Source organism: Aulostomus chinensis, chromosome 23, assembly GCF_037954235.1.
Source record: "Aulostomus chinensis isolate RoL2024-O1b breed Wild chromosome 23, RoL_Achi_v1.0, whole genome shotgun sequence".
NCBI classification, from domain to species: Eukaryota; Metazoa; Chordata; class Actinopteri; order Syngnathiformes; family Aulostomidae; genus Aulostomus; species Aulostomus chinensis.
Window position 1 is genome coordinate 22,419,091 of NC_141342.1, and position 24,651 is coordinate 22,443,741.

Sequence of the window (24,651 nt, forward strand, 5' to 3'; positions counted from 1 at the left end):
CGGAGGGATTCGGGAGGATCTACTTTCTATCAAACAGCAGCATTAGTATGCAGCGGCGCCCCAGAGCCACATCGCAGGCCGCCGCCACGCGGGAGAGGAAATGAGGGACGCGTGTCCTCTGGCCTGAGAGGCTGTTCAGTTCTTTCTGTGTCAGACCATGAGGCAGTTTTTCACTGGTTGTGGTGGGAGCTCGTTGGTGTTGGACACCGATCGTTGCAGTTAAATCCTGTTTGAGTCTGAATGAAAGACTTATTTTGGAATAGAAAGAAGCAGGTGGGTGCAAAGCTCGCCCTGGAGGAAAGCTATTTTTGTCTTTACCAGCTCAAGTTTGTTTTGTGAACTAATTCTCTAAAAAGACTAAAATGAAGAATGTGTGAGTTCGTCTTCCATCATTCCTGACTTCTGTCTCTGTTCTGTGACACTTGGCCGCCGGCAAATCCGCTCCACTGATGATGTAAATCTCTGGAAATGTCTCCCAGAGTTCAAATGATTTTTAGTACTTTTAGCAGCACAAACTATCATAAACTCTTCAACGGCCCCCCAGTCTGAGCTCTGGTACCAGTTTGACAGATGAAGCCGCTCGGCCGTGACGGTTGTTGAGTGTGTGGAGGATGCCGCTTCTCCTGACCATCCAGCAGGAGCTGAAGGCGTGGTGACAGGCGGCCATGCTGGCGTGAAGTTTGAGCCTGAATCTCCTCACTGATGCTGTCTGTACTGATCAGGTGAATGATGTCATCACGTTTACTGGATACCTGAGTGAAACACTGGCATCTTAGCACAGAACCACACTTTGTTCCTCTGAGGTCATTGGGGTCATCATAGTTCTGGTATTGGCATCGCACCATCGGAGCTTTTAACCCTTTCATGTCATGAAAGTCCAATTTAACACATTTGAGAACAATGTTTGGACCTTAAATCCAAAAATCCTGACAAGGTTCTTGGACTAACCGAGCCTGCCAGTATCCATGGCAACCAGACACACTGGGGGCATGAAACGAATGGGAACTCCAACAACGGGACTGACTGGGTTCTCGTTAGCCTCACTCGTGAACGTTCCCAGTGATAACATCTGATGAGATGAGTTAATCCCGCTGGACAGCCATCCGAGGCCCAGCAGAACTTGTTTATATGTGAGAGCGAGATGGAAAGACCCGCGGAAGAGAGAGCGAAACCTCTTTGTTTACATCTGGCGTGTCCTGCACTCCCTGGTGCACATCCTGGCTGGCTGGTGCTCCTCTGTCCTGCCTGCTGTGCTTTTGTTTGTCCTGATGCCAGAAACACTCAGCTAATAATACCTCCGCCATCGCCGCCATCACCCGTGTAGGATTTCCTCTCCTGGTCTGGCAAACCCCCCCCCTAGGCCGTGAGATTTGACACTGCCATGTGTGTCAGGTTAGACCCATGTCGACCCAGGCAGGGGGTTCTGGTCTGATGTCAGATTAGTCGTGGTAATAACTGAATAATGGTGATGTCTTATTATCCTAGGATAGCTTTCCTGTGCAGTCATGTATTTGTTATGGCTATGACATCATCAGACTCACTCATGACCAGCTGCTACATCTCTTCTCTGGTTTACTGGACGTCCCGTGTCTTCGTCTTCTTCTGTCCCACAACCTGGGGAGGCTCGCAGGCCGAGCAGCGTGTGGATCTCTGCAGGCTTCTTGCATGTTGTTGCCAGGTGTTGTAACCACCGGGGCAGGCAGCGGCTCTGTGATTGCAGCCTTGTTGCTGTGTTTTCACTCCAAATTGAAGCCATTAAAATAATCTTTGTTCACATTCATCAAGTCGAGCTAACAGCTAGAAAATGGAGGCCAGGTCTTCATATTTACATCTTCCTGCTGAGCTTTTATCCACGCATTGATTCGTTTGTGTCATTATTGGCTCCTCTGCGAGGTGCTGATGATAAGTGACGGAGCAGCTATTAGGCCTCTCATTTGTTTGCCGAGTGAGTCTTCCGTGTGGAGGCGGCGGCGGAGGCACCATTGTCTTGCTCTGTGCTCCTGCTGCTCCATCAGAGTGTTTCTCTCCAGCAGTAATCCAGAGATGCAGTGACCAACTTGACTTCAACATCCCAGTCACTGCGGACGCTCCTGAGAGAACGCGGAACCTCGAGAAGACAGGAAAGCCCACAAACACTGTTGACTTCCTGTCAGCAGCTTTTACTTATCAGGGAACACAAAGCAACGACAACATGGAGGAACGCTGGAGGAACGCTGGAGGAACGCTGGAGTCTTGCTGCTGGCGCCGGGAGGCTGGTGGCGTGGAGAAGGAGAGCAGTTCGCTTCTGGCCTGCGTCTTAATGTCTGCCGTCCCCAAAGCCGAGTTCCATGCTAGCTAGCTTAGCATAACGCATGGTGGGAAATCCTCGCCGATGTTTTCCTGTCTGACGACCATCATCAAATGAGGTGGAAGTGTTGGTCTGTGATATGAAAGCAAGGATGGACTGAACCGAGCCTCACGGATGGTTGATGATGTGCTGACACACTTGGAAACAGTCCAGTTATTTTTTCAAATAGTTTTCGAACAAAAACAGCATAAACTCAGTTGTGTCAGACAAGAGTGGCGTCAGAGTTTTGAGTCGACTGTTGCTCTTCCTGAAATGCTCACGTTCTACCGGACGTTGGCGCGGGTTACATTCTTATTCTCACCATCAGCCCAGACTTTCACTGTCAGCAAACCCAAGAAGTGTTAGCAGAGCCGTTAGCATGCGCAGTGGAAAAAGGTCAAAGTGCCATTGACCCAGGAACAGTTTCACCCCTCAACCCTCTTTCCTTCAATCCGACGACCCAAAACCAGCTGATGGACGTGAGCTTCAGCAGAGAGAATCTACAACATCAGAACCGGTGTGGCCCTACAAAAGTGAATGTCAGTGTTGTTGTGTGAATTCAAGAGCTGCTTGTGAACGGATCGGCCGCTCCCCAGCTCTCGCTCCCCAGCTCTCGCTCCCCAGCTCTCGCTATCGCTCCCCAGCTCCCGCTCCTCAGCTCTCGCTCCCCAGCTCCCGCTCCTCAGGTCTCGCTCCCCAGCTCCCGCTCCTCAGCTCTCGCTCCCCAGCTCCCGCTCCCCAGGTCCCGCTCCTCAGCTCTCGCTCCCCAGGTCCCGCTCCCCAGCTCCCGCTCCCCAGCTCCCGCTCCTCAGCTCTCGCTCCCCAGCTCCCGCTCCTCAGGTCTCGCTCCCCAGCTCCCGCTCCCCAGCTCCCGCTCCCCAGCTCTCGCTCCCCAGCTCTCGCTATCGCTCCCCAGCTCCCGCTCCCCAGCTCCCGCTCCCCAGCTCCCGCTCCCCAGCTCCCGCTCCCCAGCTCTCGCTCCCCAGCTCTCGCTCCTCAGCTCCCGCTCCTCAGCTCTCGCTCCTCAGCTGCACCGCTTCATTTGTTTGTTACTTGCCCTCGAGTCTCAAGGCCCGGTTATGTGACCTGTAGGTGATGTGATGTTGCTTCATTCAAGCTTCCCGAGTCTTGTTTGTTAACGACGTGGCAGAGCCAGAGACTGGAGATGAAACGAGACATGATAAAGTTACTGCATCTCTAAAGCTTGAGGTCTGACCACAGTCGACCTCCACATGTATGTGCATGTGGGTACATGTATTGGCTCGTGGGTAAATGTATGTGCTTGTGAGTACATATATGTGTGTTTGGTGATGTTCACACTTGCTGGTCATGTCATCAGCTGGCAGAAGTACACACTGGCTCCAGCCGCTGAAGGGTTCCTGGCACCAGTCAGACTCAGACACTGAAGTTTACTCCTGGTCCAAACCCTCCTGGTCCAGAACCTTCTGGTCCAGAGGCGGAGCCACCTCCTCTGTGTTTGAGTGGTGTGGTTGATTTAGGTTTCCTCCAGACCTCTGTGTCATCTGGGTGTTGCTAATCACTGCTAAGCTAGGCCGGCCCCCATGGTGGAATGAAGCTCTTGGTGCTGTGTGATTCAAAGGGTCCCCCTCCAGACCCGCCATATCCATTTGGATTCTGCTCCACAGGGATTTTGCCTCCTCATTTCCTTCCCGCCAATGCAAAACCAGAGGAAATCAGTCTTTGTCAGCACTGAGCCGCAGCCATAATAAGATTTGAGGGACATCAAAGTGCCTCTCCTTTGAGGAGGAAAAATAGATCTGATGAAAAATAGGCCTGAAATGCAAATGTCCCACTGTGAAGAAGAACATGACTCATCTTCCTCAGGAGCATGGCACAAAGGGATGAGGCAGGCTTGGACAGCAGAGAAGTTTGGCGAACGTGTTCATGGATGTGCTTCAAAGACGAGCTGCTTGTGTCCAAAACCAAATATGAATCATGATGTGATTAACTGCAGCAGGGGTCCACGGAGAAGAAGCGGCGCTCACAGGTATTTCTGTGAAAGCAGGTATGACTAACCAGTCAGCCAGCGAGCCAGTGGCGGCGTCGGCAGCACGGAAGAGCGTGAAACGCAACAGCTGCTCACTAATTCAGCCTCCATTTTATTATCAGGGAATCTGGAGCAAACTGGAAGAGTCACAGAAGAGGGAACGGCCATTATGTGTTTTCCATCAGCTGGTTTGGAGCGAATTAACTGGGCGACTTGATGCCGCCTGATGGCGGCGTAGGCAAGAGTCACACGGACGAGCTGTAATACCGGCTCGTGTCGGCCATGTTGCTGCCGTCTGCAGACCCGATCAAAGTTTGGTCATATCAGCCAATCAATCATCATGGCGGTCCACCTCCCACAGTACGAGCTGCAAAAACGACCTTGACCCTTTGAATGTTCCAGTTCAGCTTTTATCCTCCATGGAGGTTCGGGATGACCCCTGAGGCCAGGAACGCCTCAGTCTCCGACTTTTGCTGGCGTGGAGACATAAAGTCAGAGCTTTTTTAAGTTAGATCGCCACAGCGGAGGCATACGCCTCCTGAGTGGCTCTCATTATAACACGGACCCAGCGAGGTTTCTGGCACATAGCTGGTGTGTTCATCAGCGGAAGACTCCGTCCACCGATCAGCGGCGCCGTTGAGTGGAAGTCGCATCTACGCACCCGGAGCTGCTGGCTGGTTTTGCAGTCCTCCTTTTCTGTGGTTCTCCTTCATAAATCTCATCATTGGGCTCCTGAGCACAAACCCTCATTCTGGGACGGGGATGAGACGACGCTCCGACTAGAGGACGCAGACTTGTTGACAAGAGCGTCTCCTCCAGACATGGTCGCCCTGTCGACTGTGGCCCGCAGCAGATACCGATAAAGATATTGATAAAGATATTGATAAAGGTATTGATAAAGATATTGATAAAGGTATTGATAAAGATAATGATAAAGACATTGATAAAGGTATTGATAAAGATATTGATAAAGGTATTGATAAAGATATTGATAAAGGTATTGATAAAGATATTGTTAAAGATATTGATAAAGGTATTGATAAAGATAATGATAAAGATATTGATAAAGATATTGATAAAGGTATTGATAAAGATAATGATAAAGACATTGATAAAGGTATTGATAAAGGTATTGATAAAGGTATTGATAAAGATATTGATAAAGGTATTGATAAAGGTATTGATAAAGATATTGATAAAGGTATTGATAAAGATATTGATAAAGATATTGATAAAGGTATTGATAAAGGTATTGATAAAGATATTGATAAAGATAATGATAAAGGTATTGATAAAGATAATGATAAAGATAATGATAAAGGTATTGATAAAGATAATGATAAAGGTATTGATAAAGATATTGATAAAGAAGACCCATTTGTAATATTTTCTTGAGCTCAATGAAGCAAGTCTGAGTACAGATGCATGTTTCTAGTTGTTCAGTTTAGACTCAGAAAATAGATGAGAGAAAATATGCATAAGACAACAACATCAATACAAAACAAAGAAAACGCAAAAAATTTATTGAATAGACCGAATTTGAGGAAGCGATCAGAAGACGGTCGAGCTTCAGCTGCAGAAAGGTCAAGAAATCAAGAAGCAGATCAATGATTGATTGATTATTGAACTCGTGTGTGGAGAGCGGCGTCTCCCGCATGACGTGATCCCCTGCCTCATTTTAACCTGATTAGTTTTAATTCATATACAATCCATCTTTTCAAAAATGTGTCCTTGTCTAATCTGATAGTAAAAGTACTTTTCAACCTGAAGACATTACAGGTACTCCATCATCCACAGAAGGTACTTCTAGTAATCACCATCCTGCTGTCTCACCTGATCCTCCATCCTCTCAGGCCTACAATGACCTGGGAGGGAGGAGGAGCTAACCCCCCCCCCACTGACGACCACCCCAGCAACTCCCCTCCAGTCCTCCGGTCCTCCTGTTCTCTGGTATTCTGTGTAGTTCTGCACACCTCAAAAAAAAAGAAAAAAAACCATCACATTCCAATAATCTCAAGAGCACTTTGACGTACTGCTTAACTGCTGCGAGAGTACTGCATAACTGCTGCTAGAGTACTGCATAAATGCTGCGAGAGTACTGCTTAACTGCTGCTAGAGTACTGCATAACTGCTGCTAGAGTACTGCATAACTGCTGCGAGAGTACTGCTTAACTGCTGCGAGAGTACTGCTTAACTGCTGCTAGAGTACTGCATAACTGCTGCTAGAGTACTGCATAACTGCTGCGAGAGTACTGCATAACTGCTGCGAGAGTACTGCTTAACTGCTGCGAGAGTACTGCATAACTGCTGCTAGAGTACTGCATAACTGCTGCGAGAGTACTGCTTAACTGCTGCGAGAGTACTGCTTAACTGCTGCTAGAGTACTGCATAACTGCTGCTAGAGTACTGCTTAACTGCTGCTAGAGTACTGCTTAACTGCTGCTAGAGTACTGCATAACTGCTGCGAGAGTACTGCATAACTGCTGCGAGAGTACTGCTTAACTGCTGCGAGAGTACTGCATAACTGCTGCTAGAGTACTGCATAACTGCTGCGAGAGTACTGCTTAACTGCTGCGAGAGTACTGCTTAACTGCTGCTAGAGTACTGCATAACTGCTGCTAGAGTACTGCTTAACTGCTGCTAGAGTACTGCTTAACTGCTGCTAGAGTACTGCATAACTGCTGCGAGAGTACTGCATAACTGCTGCGAGAGTACTGCTTAACTGCTGCGAGAGTACTGCATAACTGCTGCGAGAGTACTGCTTAACTGCTGCTAGAGTACTGCTTAACTGCTGCTAGAGTACTGCATAACTGCTGCGAGAGTACTGCTTAACTGCTGCGAGAGTACTGCATAACTCCTGCTAGAGTACTGCTTAACTGCTGCGAGAGTACTGCATAACTGCTGCTAGAGTACTGCTTAACTGCTACGAGAGTACTGCATAACTGCTGCTAGAGTACTGCTTAACTGCTGCGAGAGTACTGCATAACTGCTGCTAGAGTACTGCTTAACTGCTGCGAGAGTACTGCATAACTGTTGCGAGAGTACTGCTTAACTGCTGCTAGAGTACTGCATAACTGCTGCTAGAGTACTGCTTAACTGCTGCGAGAGTACTGCATAACTGCTGCTAGAGTACTGCATAACTGCTGCGAGAGTACTGCTTAACTGCTGCTAGAGTACTGCTTAACGGCTGTAAGAGTACTGCTTAACTGCTGCAAGAGTACTGCATAACTGCTGCTAGAGTACTGCATAACTGCTGCGAGAGTACTGCTTAACTGCTGCGAGAGTACTGCATAACTGCTGCTAGAGTACTGCATAACTGCTGCGAGAGTACTGCTTAACTGCTGCGAGAGTACTGCTTAACTGCTGCTAGAGTACTGCATAACTGCTGCTAGAGTACTGCTTAACTGCTGCTAGAGTACTGCTTAACTGCTGCTAGAGTACTGCATAACTGCTGCGAGAGTACTGCATAACTGCTGCGAGAGTACTGCTTAACTGCTGCGAGAGTACTGCATAACTGCTGCAAGAGTACTGCTTAACTGCTGCTAGAGTACTGCTTAACTGCTGCTAGAGTACTGCATAACTGCTGCGAGAGTACTGCTTAACTGCTGCGAGAGTACTGCATAACTCCTGCTAGAGTACTGCTTAACTGCTGCGAGAGTACTGCATAACTGCTGCTAGAGTACTGCTTAACTGCTACGAGAGTACTGCATAACTGCTGCTAGAGTACTGCTTAACTGCTGCGAGAGTACTGCATAACTGCTGCTAGAGTACTGCTTAACTGCTGCGAGAGTACTGCATAACTGTTGCGAGAGTACTGCTTAACTGCTGCTAGAGTACTGCATAACTGCTGCTAGAGTACTGCTTAACTGCTGCGAGAGTACTGCATAACTGCTGCTAGAGTACTGCATAACTGCTGCGAGAGTACTGCTTAACTGCTGCTAGAGTACTGCTTAACGGCTGTAAGAGTACTGCATAACTGCTGCTAGAGTACTGCTTAACGGCTGTAAGAGTACTGCATAACTGCTGCTAGAGTACTGCTTAACGGCTGCGAGAGTACTGCATAACTGCTGCTAGAGTACTGCATAACTGCTGCTAGAGTACTGCTTAACGGCTGCGAGAGTACTGCATAACTGCTGCTAGAGTACTGCATAACGGCTGCGAGAGTACTGCTTAACGGCTGCGAGAGTACTGCATAACTGCTGCTAGAGTACTGCTTAACGGCTGCGAGAGTACTGCATAACTGCTGCTAGAGTACTGCATAACTGCTGCTAGAGTACTGCTTAACGGCTGCGAGAGTACTGCATAACTGCTGCTAGAGTACTGCTTAACGGCTGCAAGAGTACTGCTTAACTGCTGCTAGAGTACTGCATAACTGCTGCTAGAGTACTGCTTAACTGCTGCGAGAGTACTGCATAACTGCTGCTAGAGTACTGCATAACTGCTGCGAGAGTACTGCTTAACTGCTGCTAGAGTACTGCTTAACGGCTGTAAGAGTACTGCATAACTGCTGCTAGAGTACTGCTTAACGGCTGTAAGAGTACTGCATAACTGCTGCTAGAGTACTGCTTAACGGCTGCGAGAGTACTGCATAACTGCTGCTAGAGTACTGCATAACTGCTGCTAGAGTACTGCTTAACGGCTGCGAGAGTACTGCATAACTGCTGCTAGAGTACTGCATAACGGCTGCGAGAGTACTGCTTAACGGCTGCGAGAGTACTGCATAACTGCTGCTAGAGTACTGCTTAACGGCTGCGAGAGTACTGCATAACTGCTGCTAGAGTACTGCATAACTGCTGCTAGAGTACTGCTTAACGGCTGCGAGAGTACTGCATAACTGCTGCTAGAGTACTGCTTAACGGCTGCGAGAGTACTGCATAACTGCTGCTAGAGTACTGCTTAATGGCTGCGAGAGCACTGCATATCTGCTGCTAGAGTACTGCTTAACGGCTGCGAGAGTACTGCATAACTGCTGCTAGAGTACTGCTTAACGGCTGCGAGAGTACTGCATAACTGCTGCTAGAGTACTGCATAACTGCTGCTAGAGTACTGCTTAACGGCTGCGAGAGTACTGCATAACTGCTGCTAGAGTCCTGCTTAACGGCTGCGAGAGTACTGCATAACTGCTACTAGAGTACTGCTTAATGGCTGCAAGAGCACTGCATATCTGCTGCTAGAGTACTGCTTAACGGCTGCGAGAGTACTGCATAACTGCTGCTAGAGTACTGCTTAATGGCTGCGAGAGCACTGCATAACTGCTGCTAGAGTACTGCTTAACGGCTGCGAGAGTACTGCTTAACTGCTGCTAGAGTACTGCTTAACGGCTGCGAGAGTACTGCATAACTGCTGCTAGAGTACTGCATAACTGCTGCTAGAGTACTGCTTAACGGCTGCGAGAGTACTGCATAACTGCTGCTAGAGTACTGCTTAACGGCTGCGAGAGTACTGCTTAACTGCTGCTAGAGTACTGCTTAATGGCTGCGAGAGCACTGCATAACTGCTGCTAGAGTACTGCGTAACGGCTGCGAGAGCACTGCATAACTGCTGCTAGAGTACTGCTTAACGGCTGCGAGAGTACTGCATAACTGCTGCTAGAGTACTGCTTAACGGCTGCGAGAGTACTGCATAACTGCTGCTAGAGTACTGCTTTACGGCTGCGAGAGTACTGCATAACTGCTGCTAGAGTACTGCATAACTGCTGCTAGAGTACTGCTTAACTGCTGCGAGAGTACTGCTTTACGGCTGCGAGAGTACTGCATAACTGCTGCTAGAGTACTGCATAACTGCTGCTAGAGTACTGCATAACTGCTGCTAGAGTACTGCATAACGGCTGCTCCCCGAGCTGTTTTTGTTTCTTTGAAGTACTGTAAACGATCTCACTGCTTCAGTTACTGCACTGCTGTTTCTGCAGAACATTTTCTACTGGAACTGTTTGTAATATTCTGTCACCAAGAGAATGGACAAATATTCGATCCACCTGTCAATCAAAGCCTGCACAGTTCAGCTCAGGAAGTACAGCCTCCTAACGACACCTAAATAAATCAACACGTCTCTCAAACCAATTCAGTGAAACCTGAACGGGATTGTTTGTGTGGTTCCTTCATAGACTAACGTTAGCTTAGCACTGCTAACTGTTGCGTTACAAAATTCCCTTTGGGGATGAACAAAGTGTTCTGATTCTGATTCTGATCCAGGCATACCTCATCTCTGACATCACTTCCTGTTGGACTACAACAGCACTCGAGTCTGCGCTGGTAAACTGACCAACTAATGAACATGCCTTGTCGGTTATATCAAGAATAAACGAGTCGGTAGCCCCGTGACATCATGTTATTGAACCAATCAGGAAACAGTTTGTCAGTGTTGAAGTAAAAATAAGCGCCATGGGAAGTGGCGTTCCCTGGCTCCTCTGTTCCGCATCAGCAGGCCTGTGGTAGAGCTCTTCTCAGATGCAAGTTTAAGGACTGATCAGGATTTGGGGTCAGACGAGGTTCGGGGGGCTGGCTTGAGGTTCAGAAGGCTGTGAACTCAGATGACCAGCAGTGAGTTGAGCCGTTCTGCAGTGAATTAGTGCTGAATTACAACTCAACCTTTAACGCGCCGGCGGTGCAAACTAAAGAGCAACATGTTAGCTTCAATCAACACTCGACTTAATCATCCGCTGGATTAGAAAGTGGGGCCATTAAGGCGGAGGACCAGCTGCAGATGCAGCGATCCATTATTCAGAGCGCCGCCGCTCCGCTATCAGCCTCCGACAGCCATTTGTTAGATTAACTCTCTCTTGTTTACATTTGCACTGAGCTGCATTCATGCTGACGACCCTATGGCGGCTGGAATGTGGACATGTATGCAGAAGCTCAGGTTCTCTTCATATTCAGCAGGGTTCCAGTGATCAGCAGTTGTTAGGAGAGACGGAGAGAGGGAGGGGGAGGGAGGGAGGTCCGCTGGTAGAGGCCACAGGTGCAGTCAGCCATGGAGTCCAGGTTGTCCTCTTCTCCTCTAACAGTCACAGTTAGTCAACGGGTGGAAAGTACGACCACAAAGAAGCAGGAATTGAGGTGACGGGGAGCCCCAGGGTGACCCTGCTGACCCTCCGGGGTCCCGGGTCAACTCGGCGTCCCCTCAACTGGGACCAGTTCTGACCTGAATGAGTGATTTCACCTCAGGCACCTGCCAGCGCCACCACATCTCAGGCTCGCATCATTAAAACGGTTCAAATCAGCAGCTGAAGGAGCCAAAGGAGAGACGGTTGTTCACAGATGTTCACAGATGTTCTTCAGACTGGTGACGTGAAGAGGCTTTTTTTCGCTTTACTCAGAATCAGAAAACACATGAAACCTGCATCCGCTGGTTCCTGTCAGAACGTTTCAATGCGGCTGCAACAAATTTTGAACAGCAAGCTGACAAAACATCCCCTTTTCTCAGCTGCTCTCCGCCATCTTGGCTGCGACAGCCTCAACACCCTCAGCGGTCAAAACCTTCCATTCATGCCTCACTTGTTGTTCCAGTAAATCTGCCGGCAACGCCAACAGGAGACGTTATGACACGAAAGTGCTGGCATGTTTTGTAACTCTGGCAGCAGAACTTGGAGTGTTTCGTATTCAAGATCTCAGATTTGGCTCCTCAGCAACGATTCAAGTGTTTTGTTTGGGTTCAGTTCGAGATGCGGGCTGATAATGTGTGACTCGCTGCACCATGAACGCAACACGCCAACTTTTTAGGGAAATACGCTTATCATCAATGAGCAGTCGCTCTTCTAGTCCTCAACAAACCTTTGGTTCTGTTGACCCAAGTTCCAGTGGAGCTTTGGAGGTGCTGCGTCAAATCACTGCGCCCAGTCAGGAAAGTAGTTCCGGCTACGTGTCTGATTCTACCACTACAACGTCTCCTCATGTTAAACTGGTGTTCATCACCAAGGTTACACAACCCTCCTGATATTAATGCAGGCAGAGACAATACACACACACACACACACACACACTGTTGAAATGTGTTATTGTAATGAGCGTTGATTTAAAGCCCCCCCCCGGTGGAAGGTCAATGCATATAGAACCCAATGGCTGCGTCCGTACATCCCTGGCCGGCGGAGGGATAGATTTACATAGACCAGCCATTATCCATCTGTCCGTCCCTGCTCTCGTTCACATATTCGTCCATCCATCCTACGGGCCAGATGTCCTTTTCCATGGCAACATTGTCTGGCGCCGTTACAGCCCCACCTGCCCAGGAGTCACATTCACGCTGGACGCTTCAACTTATATCCTTGCAGCCAAAGCAGGAAGTGGAGTGACATTAAGAAAGCGCAGCCAAAAGCAAAGCTGGGATGCCGGATTATTTAATTGTAATTAGGCGGTGGAGGCTGGAGCTCCGGCATCAGCTTGGCTTCTCTCGAAAATGTAACCTTTAAAACGCCGGTGTCCTCGCCTGACCTTCCAGAGTTCCAGCTTCCAGCCTGCACGTGAGGCCGGGAGGGGTGGCGCTCGCTGGTCCTCCGTGATGTCACAGTGTTCCATGTTGTCCTGATGATGTCAGAACTTCAGAAATCTGCTGACTCGACATCTGGTTCCATGAAAGTGTTTCTTTGTTGGTTTGTGGCGAAAAGACAGCTCCTGGACCAGGATCCTGCCAATCCAGGGCTGCTGGGTGGGAGAACCCTGCTAACAGGACAGAGAACTGTGAGACATGAACTCGTCCTGTACGTTCTAAGAGAACTTGTTTACGTCCCAAGTCCCAGGAAGGCCCAGAGGATGGCGGTGTAGGCAGCATTGCTGTAGCAACCAGAGCAGAAGCAGCAGGTGCTGGTGGCCACCAGGGAAGCTGGGGGGGGGGGGTCAGATGGACTGGTAATACCGGTTCTCCAGTACGAGCTGGTGTCGGCCATGTTGCTGCTGTCTGCAGCCCAGGATAGAGTGTGAGCGCATCAGCTGGTCAGTCATGTGACTTGAAGGTTCACTACTGATTCCAGAAAGAGTTTCCACCTCCTGGACGGAACCTTTTCTCTCTTCAGAACTGTTCACAGCACCTGGTTTCTTTATGAAGCTGGAGAACCAAGTGGTAACATTTGTCTCCCTCCCTGGTCGTGTAGGAGCGTCACGGACGCGAGCTCTTGGCGGTGAGACTGAGGTGTGACATGTCTACACCAGAGCTCTGCACAGGTCCTGACCCAAGTGTCACCAGGTCCTACTGGGGCCCGGTTCTCAACTTACTGAGGGTCTGGTCTGAGAAGACACCTGGAAAAGCTCACAAATCATAAGCTGACCTGCTCACCTGGCCTTCATACCTCATCAGGAACCTTGATCAGTCGCTGCCAGAACCGCTGGGCTTCTTGTTCTTATTTCTTAAAAACATTTACCGGCTACGAGCTCGACTGCGCAGCCCAAGTTATTATGTTTAATTTTTAATGTTTTCAATTATTTTTTATGGCACCATCTTCAAATAGCAGAGGTTTTATTGCGGTGGTTGACAGCGATGGTCAGGAACAACCAGCAGCGACGAGCAGAGGCAGAAGTCACTACAGTGGGAGGCTCTCCTGCTGGATTCAGAACCTCCGGAGTGTCACATGACTAAGCAGCACAACCAGACATCCATGGCTGTGACATGGTGCTGCCCAACAGCAGCCAGACTCCAGTGAAGCCAGCCTGACGAGTTAGTCACAGTCATGTAACCAGTTACTAGACTAGACTAACTTCTTACGGTAATTATTACCACGTGACTCTGCTTGCTACATTCATGTAACTGGCGTGTGTGTGTTCACTACATTCGCTCTGGGGGCGGCGTGTCTCCTCCACCTGTCCCTCCAGGTGGGCTCCTCGTCCTCGGGGCTGCGGTGTGTGTGTGTGTGTGTGTGTGTGTGTGTGGGGGGGGGGGGTGTATAAATAGGGGTGGCCGCCGGTTCCGGCTCCAGTGTGCTGTACAGCGGCGCTCCTGTAGGGAGCGGTAGACGGTAGCCGAGGCCGCTGCTCGTTCTCCAGCAGAGACGCGGAGGGAGGAGCGATCGACCTGGAGGACTCGTCCTGCCGCCCCCCCACCCCCCGCCATCGGTGCAGCGCGTCCAAACGCTCCTGGAAGCAGCTATAGCGGGGAACCTACTCATTTCCACGGCCGAGCTGTGCAGCAGCGCAGGGCGCTACTTCCACGGTACGAGGCGGAGCGGCGGGGACCAGCCCGGCCGCGAGCCTAGCGCAGGAACCGGGAGCCCCGCGGATCTGATCCCGCTCCATTTCCGCCCGATGCCCGAGTATCCCACCGGAGCTGGTGTCCGGACGCAACGGCGGGCGAAGCCACGGTGAGTGCCGCTGCCAGGCGGCGTCTGGCGGCGTGTTAGCGTGTAGCTGGCGGGGGGGTGGGGGGCGGCGTCAGACCCGCGCAGCACACGGTGCAACGGCGCGAGGGCTCGGCCTGATCCCGGGGATCCGCTGGTCCACAGCCCCCCCCATCAAGAACTCGGCTCAGGCCCGGATATGCGCCGCCGAGGCTGCTGCGTGCGTGGTTGTGAACGTATGCTCGCCGCTCGTGCACGCGCCTGACATCGGGCCTGAACGTAGACGGACGACGATTTGGCGCGCACGCACAACCTGATCCCGCATGCACGCGTGCACCCTGACGGCCTGACCGTTACCGATGAACCGCCGTAGCACCGACGGTGTTGCTGGAGCCTCCGTCAACATGGCAGCCGAGCCTCCCGGACACGTGACTGCTGTACTTGAGGACGGGCTCTCCGGGGTTGCTGAATCCCGGTTTACCGGGACGCAGCGGGACTCCGGTGCTGCCCGGGTCACAAGTTGAACATGGTGACCTCGAAGGTGGAGTGATTACCTCGCGCGACAGGCTCTCCTCACCTCCCGGGCCGGTAGGGGGGGGGGGCGTCCGGACGGTGTTCCTGGTCGTGACCCGTCACTGTGGGAGCCGCTGCGAGTCCTGCCACGCGGTGCGGTGTCAGTCAGAACCGTGCCCTCCGGGCTCAGCAGGACCTACGGTGCTCACTAATACCGGATCAGTGATATCAGGAAGTGAACAGCCTGACGTAGCCATCAGGACGTTCCTGGACGCAGAATATTTTACACTTGAAACCAACTTGGTTCAGCTCACAGGAGTACAGAAACTACCAGGGACGCAGTAAATACCAGTGTTGTACTACAGTAGATTCATAGCAGGAACAGCTAGAATACTAGAACATCTGCAGTACTGTTGGAAGTAATACTGGTGTCTGGTTGTGTATCCGGCCGTCCATGTGATGGTGAAGCAGGACACCAACAGTCCACCTCCAGCAGCGGACCAGCGTCTGTCATTTTAATGGCTCAGAACCAGTCTGAGGAGCAGAACTGTGAGCTGGACTGGTGGTGGACCCGGCTCTCCTGGTCCTGGCGTGAACGTGAATAAACTTTATCAAATTTATAATGTGAACATGCGTGTTTAGTGGATGACAACGGTATCCGGACCAGTGAATGTGGGCCGGATCGGTTCTGGACCCTCTGATTGGCAGCAATACAGTGATGGGGGGCCAATATGGCCGAGGCCGCATTAATTAGACATGCGTGTCAATTGGCTGTTGCGGCTCATGATCGTCAGTCATTAGCCATCAGTTGAAGTCGCCATGTTCCCTCCTGGGGTTGATGATTAGCTCCAGACGAATGCAGGTGTAAAGGTTTGCTCTGAGGAGGCGGGGTCATCCAGGTCAGGTGTGGCTACCAGGAGTGCTGACACCTGTCCAGGTGTTCCATCCTTCCCCCAAGCCAAATAGGACAGTGACTGATGTAACTGTGCAAGAAGCCCCATGTGACCTGCCCCCCCCCCCCCTTGGGGCTCCTTCAGGGGGCAGGGCGACCTTCCTCAGTCTTTCCCAGCAGCGAGTGCCCCAGCAGGGCCTCTCTCTTTTTGTGACCCTGTTTCGCTGCGTCTTTCTTCCTTCCTCCCGCCTCCTCGCCTTCTTGCATCCCTTCCGAATCCCCTCGGTGGGGCAGTGGCGCCGAATGCTTCGAAGCATTCACTTATATAATCAACTGATGCCCCGCTCTCTATCTGTGATGTCAGAGCTGTCTAGAAGGCAGAGGGCATGCTGGGTAGGCTGATATGTCAGAGCTGCTGTCTCTGGAGGTCGAGGTACAGTTGATGAGATCATGAGTTGTGTTGCTGTATTTGTGTATCCATCCATCCCTGGATGAGGCGTGTCCTCGCCGCGGCGGTCGACGCCTGAGGACACAGTGTGCGTCCATATGTCACACTGAATAACTGCGACGTCTCTGGCCTTTTCATTCCAGCTGATGTGAACTACAACCGCGGGTGAGTGAAGATAAGATACTATTAGCAGCTGATTAGCGGAGGGTACATTTACATCCTGGACTGCAGTAGAAGTACACGCCTGCCTGGTGTCCTGCCGTGACCTCAGCTGCCTCCTGCTCATCCTATAGACACGAGGCTTCATGCCTCTGCTCCTCACTTGTGTTTTGCCGATGACTAATTAGATTATAGCGCCCATATGCCGAGGACGTGTAGGATGCTTCATGGCGTTTATTCAGGCAGAGCGAATGAGGCGACCACCAAATGTCATCTGATCATCACGGGTTCCTGCGTTTGTATAGCTTGTGTTGGCCGGTGCTAAATTTAGATGTCAACAAAGTTATCTTTATCCCACTGCAGGAATCTTTGATTGAGTTTATTTTCATGTGAGCTAATAAAGAGGCCTCTCTGTGCACGGCGGCTCAGATGACTGTATACACGCCTATACATCATTATGCACGCTGGAGTCCAAGCATGAATAACGTGCTGGTGACCCGCTGGTGGGAGCTGTTGGAGAACCCGCCAGCCGTGGCACACAAACCTCCTTTTGTTTCCGCAGATTCAGGCGGTTCGTGCAGCCAGATAATTAATTTCAGGAAGGTAAACATGTGATGGCGTTCTTCACACTGGCCCGTAACACAGAACAAGAATGTGTCCTTGCCCGCCCTCCCTCCCTCTGTATGACCATCACACCAACCCCCCCCATTTTGGTGGGACTGGCACTGGCAGGCAGGGTAGCCTCAGTGCTGGGAGCTGGTTCCTGTAACTGCCACGAGCCAAATATTGTTGCAGAAGAATATGAGCCCATTTATTAAAGTCTAGAAATGATTTCTGACTGAGGGAAACATCTGGGTCCCTCATCTCCATGGTTACGGCACACTTATAGTTTTTTCCTTTGATATATGTAATGCTCTGTTGTCAGGCATAATTAATTGATCACCAAAATTTACAGGCCTATTTTAAGTGTGTCCTTAGTGCGAGTGTTGGCAAGGAGCTTTGATGGGTTAGATGATTTACATCTGTGTTACAGGGTGACCGGTGCTAGAGGGTGACCGGTGCTAGAGGGTGACCGGTGTTACAGGGTGACCGGTGCTAGAGGGTGACCGGTGCTAGAGGGTGACCGGTGTTACAGGGTGACCGGTGCTAGAGGGTGACCGGTGCTAGAGGGTGACCGGTGCTAGAGGGTGACCGGTGTTACAGGGTGACCGGTGCTAGAGGGTGACCGGTGTTACAGGGTGACCGGTGCTAGAGGGTGACCGGTGCTAGAGGGTGACCGGTGTTACAGGGTGACCGGTGCTAGAGGGTGACCGGTGTTACAGGGTGACCGGTGCTAGAGGGTGACCGGTGCTAGAGGGTGACCGGTGCTAGAGGGTGACCGGTGCTAGAGGGTGACCGGTGCTAGAGGGTGACCGGTGCTAGAGGGTGACCGGTGTTACAGGGTGACCGGTGCTAGAGGGTGACCGGTGCTAGAGGGTGACCGGTGTTACAGGGTGACCGGTGCTAGAGGGTGACCGGTGCTAGAGGGTGACCGGTGTTACAGGGTGACCGGTGTTACAGGGTGACCGGTGTTACAGGGTGACCGGTGCTAGAGGGTGACCGGTGTTACAGGGTGACCGGTGCTAGAGGGTGACCGGTGCTAGAGGGTGACCGGTGTTACAGGGTGACCGGTGCTAGAGGGTGACTGGTGATTTTTTTTTTTCTCCAAATCATGCCTGCAGGTCTGGTCCAGCACCTCCCTGCTGTTGTTCGGGTGTATTCACACCAGGATAGTCCTTTGGTCCGCTGTCTTTGGTTCAGACAAAATACAATGTTTCTTTTTTGGTTTTAGGTTCCTTTTCACATTGCAATTTTCACAAGTGCTCCAGAATTTGTCTGCGAACCCATAAGTGTGCAAAGATCGTCCAATCATTGGAAAAAACAGTCGGGGCGAGGTTCCGTGGTCAAAAACAAAAGGTGGGGGCCAGTGAAGACAAAATGGAGATATTGGAGATGTGGCGTACTGCACTTGTGCTGTTGTTGACTTGACACATTCTGATATGATGAATATCCAACAAACTACCTCTTTGGTGCAGGGCATCCCGGACCTTAACTCTATCAAAGTTTTTTTTTTTTTACTTTGGACCGACATTGATCGATGATTGACCCATGACTCATTTTTACCTACGGCCAGGATTTACCACGCCAGTCGAAATATTATTTCCCACAATGCCCGTACAAGTCCCGCATCCAGAAGGGGCACATCATTTTTAGAACTGGGTCAGACTGAGTGCAGCCATTTTCACATATCAAAGAAACTGCACCAGGGTCAGTTTGGAAGCGAACCAAGACCACCTCTCCGCCTGGGTCTTGGTCCGGCTGTTTGGTCCGCACTAGAGTTTGAAGGTTTTTATTCACACCAGCCAAAAAGGTCTGCACCAGCACTTTTTTTTTGTTTGGTTTGAACCAAACAAGGCAGGTGTAAATACGCCCTCGTCTACACGATGGCCAAAACCTTCCTAGTACGAAGAGAAACTGCCGTTTTGAGGTAATGAGCAGTTGATGAGCAGTACTGGTGTCAACAGGCCTCTTGGCTGTAAGAGCGAGCACATCCTCGCGATCTCGTCAGCCCTCGTTAGCGGGAAGAACAAGCTTAACCTTTCAGAGTGATGTCGTCGCTGTTGCTGCCGCCGTCAGCGACCCGTGAAGCGCCGCTGCTGATAAGCATGCTGTCATGGTGAACATGACAAGAGATTATCAGTGTACTCTGCATAGGGGGGCCGAGATACTGGAACACACAAACATGTCAGATCACTGTTGAGGTCGTTCTAGGCCCCTCCCCCTCCTCTCAGTAGGTTAACTTTCATTTGTGGTTTCCATGCCGATGCTCATCTCTGCTATCTCTCTCTCTCAGCCTCAGCGCCATCTGAATCAACGGGTAGATAAAAACACGTGAACTGGTCTTTAGAGTGGCGAGGCAGTTTTACGCCGCCACACTTCTCTCTGTTAACACCAGCCGGCTTGGCCACTCACAACTGGCTTTCCATCAACAGGAATACTTGGCACCCGAGCCGGCGAGGTTTATTTTTGCCAGGGTGAAGCAGAGCATTTTATGAGGAGGAGTCCGTTGGACAGCCGCTGGACTGCTGCACTCTGCCAGTAGAAGATGAAGTCATTTGCAGACGTGTGAAGCGAGTGAGCGATTCCCAGGACAGGGAAGTTGCTGCTCCCTCCTCGGTGTCATCGACCCACGCTCCGCCGCGGCGTCTGCAGGAATTCCCTTTTTATGTGGATTTGAGATTAAACCAGCAACAACAATTTCAGCGTCTGTGCCCCCGAGGCGGAAGATAATCAGTTTATAATCAAGGAGTTCCCGGGAGGAATTAATGCGTATGATTAGGAGTGGAGTCGTGTGTGGGCCGCTCAGACGAGGGAATAGAAGCTGAAGTCATAATAAATAACAGCTTATTCGCAATTGTTTTTGGCAGATGCAGCACTTTATTATTGGTCTATGCTGAATTTATTTCAGTTCATACAACATATCAACATGCCTGAGTACACGCTGCAGGCTCCCTCCACTCCATCATTCTTATTTACAATCACATCTCGCCGTCTCTGACGCCACACAACAGAAGAGCTTCCGTCAGATCAGTGTTTTTGTCCAATCAGGTTTTTCCACTGAGGAAAGTTTCTGTTGCTGCAAGTAAGAACTGATCTTCCACTGGTTCCAGTTTGTTCAGAGAAGTGCAGAGATAATAAAATGGTTTCTATGGGAGGAGCGAGAGGGCGTTTGTTATGCATCGCTGTCACGGCTGGGTCAGTTTGTTCTCTTGATTCAATGACATCATCACTTGCTGCCTTATTGTTGCCGTTTCATGTGGTCATGACGTGGCGTGTCCGCTGATCTCTGCAGGTCCGTCATGAAGTCAGGGTCAAAACATGTCGGTCAGTAAATACTTGTCAGTTCAACGGAACGTTTCATGAGATGAAGATTGATACCGAAGTCGTTCCACGTCAGATTTAAGATGAATCCACTGACCAACATCCCGAACTCTGCTAGTCCAGGTCAGGGATGGCGGCACGTCACCGATCGATGCGGATTAGATTTATTCAGCCACAGCAGAAGAAGCTCAGTCGCTCTCGGTGGCCGCGGGTGTGGAAAGGCTGAGCCAGGCACACGCCATGAGGGTTCCTATGTGGACTGGCGGCAGTGGTGGCGTCCATGAGGTTAATTGATTAGTTATTGGGTCTTCCAATCATCTCTAGTTCCTCCAGCAGTCTGACGTGAGTGTTCCCCAACTAAGAGCTGATGAGCTGCAAGCACAGAACATCTCATGTTTGGTTGGAAGGGAAATCTCGACATGGCTGATGATGGTCGTCATCAGCGTTGAACAGCTAAAGAACTCTGGCTTCAGTCCTTTTATCTACGGAGGTCATGAATGAAGCTGCGCCGCTGAAACCCCACAATTAAACATTTGGCTGACACCCAAGTCCCAGGATGCCGTTCTGCTCCTCCGAGTGCTGGAGGAAGGAGTACAGAATGTCCTTTTTAAATATTCCACCAGTGTGAGCTTTTCTTTGTTCTTGTTGCAGTTTAAATGAAACCTACTCAGGATTTGTTAGTTTTATGTGATCTTAGAGTCTCACTTTCACTTCTTCCGCTGCTTGAATCCGTCTCGTATCAAGTGGTTGGCTGAGAAACGCTGCAGTTTTATTGCTCCCTGTTTTGTAATCTGTCATGCTTGAGGAAATTTGAATGGACTCCAATGCCTGATGGTTTGGCAAGCGTCTGCAACTCTCCACCTCTTGATTGCTGAGTTTTTGAGCCACGACTTATGCCAGACAGTTATGCTGTGTAATAGCTGCATAATGATGAGATGAAAATAAGGTTGAATTAAAACGTGCAGCTTTTAATGGGCTCTTCACTGCACACAGCAGGGAGTTGGAGGGGAACCTGCTGGTGGCGATACATCTTCTGGTTCTATGGACGCCGTCACGGTCACAGATCTGTGATACGATCATTGACGCGTTCGTCTCTATTGACATATGTGACGTGTCCCTGTCTGCTTTTATTGAGTCGAGGTCTGATTGAACTTTTTCATACCTTCGTCTTTTGGTCCAGACTTTCTGACTGTCAAGCTCCATCAGAACCACAGTGACAGGTGTGAAAGCTCCCAGGACCAAAGTCCAGAACAGCAGCCTGGACTCAGTCCAACCAAGAGACTCAGTCCATAGTTCGTTGTCTTCCTAGTATGCAAACATTGTTTGTGGACCATTCACAGGAAGTTCCAGTAGGTGACATCATACTGGTAACCAACCAAGATGGTTCTTGTACCAGAAGAAGAAGGAGTTGTCGTCGCCTGCTGCTTTCCTGCAGCTGACAGGACAGTTTTCACGTCACAAGAGCATTCGATTTTGTTGTTTGGCAAATTAGAATGAGACGCTGCTGTTACAGCTGCTCCTAATGCAACAACAACAACAACAATAATAGTAGTAATATTAATATGCTGCCAATAAAGTGTATCTGTAGATTAATTTTGCTGCAACTCATTGAATCTACACTTGCTGCCATCCATGCAAGCTACTATAAATGCTGGCTACTATCAATGCTAGGTGTTGTCAAGGCTAGCCACTATCAATGCCAGGTGCTATCCATGCCAGCTGTTGACAAGGCTAGCTACCATCAGTGCTAGCTACCATCAGTGCCAGCTACCGTCCATGCTAGCTGCCATCCATGCAAGCTACTGGCCATGCTAGCTGAGGTCCATGCGAGCTACTGGCCGTGCTAGCTGTGGCTCCGTGCTAGCTACTGGCCGTGCTAGCTGGGGGTCCGTGCTAGCTACTGGCCGTGCTAGCTGCGGTCCACTGACCGTGCACTGTCAAATTTCGAGAGACTCGGCCCCTGTAGGTGAGGGTTAGGATGAGTATCGCTGTAAACCAGGAGATGAACTTTGACCTGGACTTCCTGGCTGAGGAGGAGTTTAGCCGTTGTTCTTTGTAGATGAGCTACAATCAGCTGCCTTCATCTGGAGCACAGATCTCGGCATCGCATCAGGTAAACAGATCGCTGGCAAAGAGAAGGATGTGGTTTCACAGCAGGAGGAAACTGGACCCTCACCAGTAACGTGTTGGTGATGAAGGGCTCGCAAAGTCTTCTCACCGCCACCCCTCAACTATTCCCTGTGTGTGTGTGTGTGTGTGTGTGTGTGTGTGTGTGAGGAATTAGACTGGTTTATGTTGTGACTGCTTGTGGGGTGAAAGGTCACCTCAAGAGTTTAGTTAAGTTTCCAGACACTTTGGAGGAAACTTTGTCTCTCTGGAAGCTTTTATTCTGCGAGAGCTTCTTTCCGCCCTCTGATTATTTGGCGTTGACTGTCCTTCCTAGAGAGCGCAGTCGGCTGCTCGCTGGCGGCCTGGACAGTACGCTGCTGTGTGTGAGCATCACTGTGGTGAGCACCTTGGCAGCCAGCGTGATTGAATAATGAGGGTGCTGGAAGTGGGCTGGTTACAGGCTGTTACAGCTGCAGGTGGGCGCCATGTGGAGGACACGCTGGTCAGCTTGTGACTCACACTTTGTCCAGTTTGTTGACTCTGTCATTCTAGTAATCGATGTTTTCCAGGAATTAATCAGACCAAACTGACTTCATGAAATAATAACTGTAAGGGTCATAGCGCAGGCTGCTTGGCCGTGTGATGTCACTTGTAGTTGTCTGGACTCAGTGGAACAGAGAGACTGGATGAGAGCATAGCAGCTCCAGGCCAGTTGGTGGCGCTAATGCAGTTCTAAATTGTTCCATCAACCACTAATAAACACAACTAGAAACACGGCGAGACTTCAGGTTACCACAGCGGTGACGGTGTAGTTTTCTCTCACACACACACGGAGACACAAATGTCCCTGTGAGCCTCAGACTTTGTCAGCACCTCAGGTCAGATGATGTCACTCAAGCTCTTCCATCTTGAAACCTAAAAACACCCTGAAAGCTAAAAGTGTCCATCGACGCCTTTGTACTCATTTATGACTTTAATTGTGTTGACGAGGCTGATAAGGCCGCTGTCATGGCTTCATTAACCTGAAATGACACTAAAGTGATCCGTGACCGTGTGAGCCTGCCGCTGCTCATTGACTGATGTCCACATGGTTGAGTGTGGGAACGCGTTGGGGACGCAGCCTCTCGCTTCGATGCGCTGAGGGCCGTTAGCTTGTTCTTGGCCACGTTGGCTGTCAGACGGTCTGGAGGATGTTCAGACATTCAAGCTCCTGAGAAGAGAATCAAGCCTCAACATGGAGGTTGATTCATCCTGGTGATGCTGCTGTTGAAGGAGCAGCATGTGATTCACGTGTCACTGGTGATATTATTTCCATAGGAGGCGGCGCGCATTTGTGCTGACTATTAGAATTGTTTTTTTCCTGGATTTTCAAAAAGCAAATTTGTTCAGCCGGAGGTGAGAAATAAGCAAATAATCCAAATAAAAAGCTCCTCGTCGCTGACAGAAAAGAAGTCCTTCAATCCAGATGTGTCCCAGAGCCGCTGCACCAGCACGCGCTTGCTTCTGTGCAGTTCAGCCTCGAAGAACTTGAAGTTCAAGTTTGGGGGAAATGTGGGTCACTTTAATAATAATTACCATGACAGGAGGCTTTGACCTCCACCAGTGATGAGGAGAGACCAGTTTCATCTCTACCTTGGTGGTGGTATCCAGGTAGCCACACACACACACACGTGGCCAGGCATACTCGTGTGTGTGTGAGAGAGAGAGGATGGAGAGAATTGCTGATCTGGCAAATGTTCACATTCCTCCCAGAGTGCTCCAATACAAACAAAGATTCTACTTGAAATTGAAAGTTTCTCTTAAAACTCACTCTCATCAACAAGAACAGTGTTTCCATTCGTGTGTGTGTGTGTTTTTATGTTCTTCATGACAGTGTATGTTGTGTATGTTTGTTTCTACAACATTGGCCCGGTTAGCAGGAAACCAAATAGGAAAAGTGTGAGGCAATCACTCTGCAATCAGCCTGCAGTAGCAGCGGTCTGGCAATGCAGGACCCTGAAGTTGCGTAGAAGTGCTC

General features: G+C 50.1%; 1 protein-coding gene across 5 annotated transcripts in view; it reads left to right on the plus strand.

The window, feature by feature from the left end:
* Positions 1-14,236: 14,236 nt before the first annotated feature.
* The window catches only part of LOC147240121 (thyroid hormone receptor alpha-B), a 103,536-nt gene continuing 93,121 nt past the window's right edge, over positions 14,237-24,651 (plus strand). For all 5 annotated transcript variants that reach the window (XM_086196283.1, XM_086196284.1, XM_086196282.1 and 2 more), the window contains exon 1: positions 14,237-14,616. The gene's annotated coding sequence lies outside the window, so the exon portion shown is untranslated. The remainder of the gene's footprint in view (positions 14,617-24,651) is intronic.